We start from the raw sequence: 3,835 nt of genomic DNA, 5'->3' as shown, positions 1-3,835 counted from the left end.
CTGCGTCTGTAACTCTGAGACTTTGCAAAAAATTAAGATGAAACATGTCAGCATTACAAATGACAATAAAGTGATTTGTAAATATAGAATAAATCTGCTTTGCCTTATCAAATAATCTGTATACGTAAAGATTTTTTTAAAAAGGGACAGAGCAAAATTAAAGCCAAATTTTAGTCAGAAATGATAAAAGTTGAGGTTTCACTTACATGCACATCTTGTAAATTCCTCATGATATTATTATATTCCAGGTCAGGAGGAGAAAAACAGGCTTTTCTATAAAATAGTTTCTGCCTGCTGTCTCATGCAGTTTGTACGAATTATCCACAACCCCCCAAATTACATAAAGAAACATTTTTAAAAAGCCAATTTTTTTTTTGCTGATATATATATTTTTAAAAATAAGGAACATTTGCAATTATTGAAACTCCATTTACTTTAACTGCACTGTTTTAATAGGAAAATTATTTATAAAAGCCAAATAGTTAATTCCTTGCTTGAAGGTCTGCCTGAGATTCATTTTATGATTTTACTTTTTAATATTTCAAGTTTGTCTTATTAAAAACAAATATTCCACAGGAAAGAACGAAGCTCAAAAGTCATTTTAGAAAGCCAAACACACAATAAAACAATGTGGAATTAAAATGTAATTTATTAATAAATCATTCTTCCCTGCAGTAATCCTGTTTTCATTTCTACCTTTTTGTGCTAGAAATCCGTAATATGTTTGCAGAAGTGCGTATTTATGTGCAAATATCCTTTTAAATACAAACGTGTGGGCAGCCTATGAAACGGCAACAGAAGGAATGCATTTTCAATTGCAAATTAGCTGGTTAACTGATAGATGTGATTTCGATACATTTTAATATTTCAAATTTCGGACACTCTAAATTTATATTTTGGTTATGAGCTCATTTTAAATTCCTGTTAAATCAAATGTTTAACAACGATAGAAAATAGCAGACGTTCAGAAATGACAATAACGCAAACCGAACCGCAGTGCCGCCTCTGGAAAAAATAAGCCGTAAAATGTTTATTAATTTATCAACATAACAGAATTTATTTTCTACAATTTATTTATTTATTCTTTTATTTAAAGTTGAATTAATATTTAAATCTTCTGGGTTTATTTGCGCAAATTTGTCGAAATCAAATAATAAAAAGTTATGATTACAAGTATTAATTTTCTGTAAATAGGCGCTGAGAAAACTGAAGACACGTACAGTGGCTGGCCGGACGGGACGGGACGGGGCAGCGACGCTCACACCGGGATGGGCCGCCTGCTGGGAAACCATGGGTGGCTTTAAGTTTTGACTTTGTGGCCTCTTTAATATACTGAGGGACGGCAGTTTGCCTTGCTAAGATATGGGATTAGGAGTATTTCTGGTGAAAGAGGAGTTAAGTCGGGCTAGTGTGGACGGTCCCTCCCCTGAAAAAGGCTGAGACAGAATTACAGCTTGTTGGACCGGTGTCCCGCCGTCGTCATGGAGACGGATCTACTTGGGTGTTCCAGTCCGCGGGCTGCAGCGCATGGAGAGCCTATAGGTGCGCCAGACACCTTTCTGTGTATATAACACATCTGACTCTTGAAAGAACACTGCTCCAGATTTAATATAGCCTACAGACACAGGCTGATGAACTGGGCAAGAATCGAAGAGGCTGTATTAGAAGGCCGATTGGAGGATTGATCACAAAACTACCCACTCTCACACACACGCGCACACACTTCTTATTGTTCTTCCCTTCCGAGGCCAGTGTTCATACGATAATTCCAATAATTTGTTGATATTATTTCAATTCTTTTATGCGTAAACCGATGGTGTAAATGGAGCCCCATCAGGCTGATATAGCCTATTCAGTTGACGCCCATGGGTGGATGCGCATATGGCTTATAGGGTACTGAGTCATTCATTGAAGACAGAGGCCCAAACTCGCCTAGGCATTAAAATACGTCGCTGTAGGGAAAATGTCTCACTTTGGAGGTCTGGTATTAGACGCTATTTAAAGTGATAAAAAGAAAAGGAGGTAAATCGTCTATTGTTGCAGTAAATATATCCTCCCCCCCCCCCCCCCCAAAAAAAAAAGACTGAATTAAACAGCAGAAGACTTTATAGTACAATGATATTTGGTCTATTGTTTCCAGCTACGCTGATTTTTTTTTAAAGATATATGATTTCCCATCGACGACCTGCAGTGAGAGTCAGAATGCCTGCCAGAGATGAGTGCCTCTGAGAAAAAGGGGGTCCTGTTTTCAGGCCCTAATCAAGAAATATGCAAATACGCTCACAAAAAAAGCAGAGAAATCAGGTTAGCGGGCTAAGAAAAAAAAAGGATCAACAGGCCGGGCCATCCTTTATTCAGTTGCTATAACAACAGATGTGCTCGTCTATGATGGCGCGGCCAGGAGCTCCAGAGGTATCCTCCCCGATGGAAAAACCTGAATAAAGTTAGGAGATGCATGAGCCCCGGCGCACTTTTGTGTGCCGGTACAGATTGAGGTTGGTTACCTTTGAACCGGCAAAGCTCCACAAGGCCATTCCCGGCTCAGTGCGCGCGAGAGGGGCTTGACTGGGGTTACCGCGCCTTCTGAGGGTCGGAGGAGAGCAGCGTTGGAATATAACTGTTATATATTGGCCGAGGAACAATTTGAAGGGCTCTCCATCTACTTCAGATTTTAAAGAATCAGTATTTTGGATGCAGTGTCTTGAACATCATCGTCATTATTATTATTATTATTATTATTATTATTATTATTATTATTATTATTATTATTATTATTATTATTATTATTATTACATGTTTGTGTTTAATAAAACGGTAAAGATTCTAGCTTTAAAATTAAGACTTCCGGTTTTTGAATCCAGGAAAAAAAAGGGGGGGGAATAAGATAAAGTACGTATTATCCTAATTTTCTTAAAATATTTTATTAAACGCGTTTTATTTTCATATATTACTTTACTTTTGATTAAAACTGGTGCTGGAAAATAAAAATCGATTCAGTGTATTTACATACCGGTACCAAATAATAAAAGCCGTAGAGTCAGTGTTGCAGGAAAGCTCGCTTTCAGGACGTAAGAGCAGCCACACTGATACCAATCAGCCGCACACTGCAAAAAATATCTGCACTCAGTCTCACATGTCTCTGAACAAGGAAAGAGTTCCGCTGGTTTCGTGTGTTTCCTCCAGTTTAAACAGTCGCTTTTCTCTAATGTGCTACAAGTTACAATTGTGGACAGAGTTCATCTATTTGGATGATTTACTTTTGCGAAATAACCACCAATTGAGGCGAGAGAAATTATCTAATCAACTGAAAACTTTTAATTAAAAACAAAAATTACGCAGTTGAAAGAGTAAAGCCAACCTAGTGTGTCCGTGGCAGTTTTTTGCAGTGCGCTAAGGTCTCTCCAACATGCAACTCAGAGACAGGGAAACTTGCAGCAATCACACAACCTGCATATCCTCTCAGCTTTGCACCACCCTGTCGTGAAATCAAATACGTCTCGTTTCGACTGAATTTAGGAAATCAGCCTCTGCCCCCTCCACCCCATGCACCCCCGGGAACGGCTGTCAAACCGTCTATCCCTCCAAGTAAAAGGAAAAAAAACGATGTAAGAAGACAGATTTATAAAAATAAAAGCTTCATACCTGCGCAAAATAGCCGCTGCTTGTTGTTGGCAGGCCACACAGGAGCCCATTGTAGAAGCTCGCCTTCTGCCTTCTGCAAAGGGCTCCAGACATCACGGCATTTATTTGAGCTCAAACTCTGTCACTGTTGACTTTAGCACAAAGCAAAGATTTCACTGCCCCGCTAGTTTAAAAAAAATGATTATTTTACAGA

Source organism: Rhamphochromis longiceps, linkage group LG19 (assembly GCF_057381845.1).
Source record: "Rhamphochromis longiceps isolate RC_006_pf linkage group LG19, R_longiceps_female_GT1.1, whole genome shotgun sequence".
Taxonomy (NCBI): Eukaryota; Metazoa; Chordata; class Actinopteri; order Cichliformes; family Cichlidae; genus Rhamphochromis; species Rhamphochromis longiceps.
Note: the sequence above shows the minus strand (reverse complement) of the source record.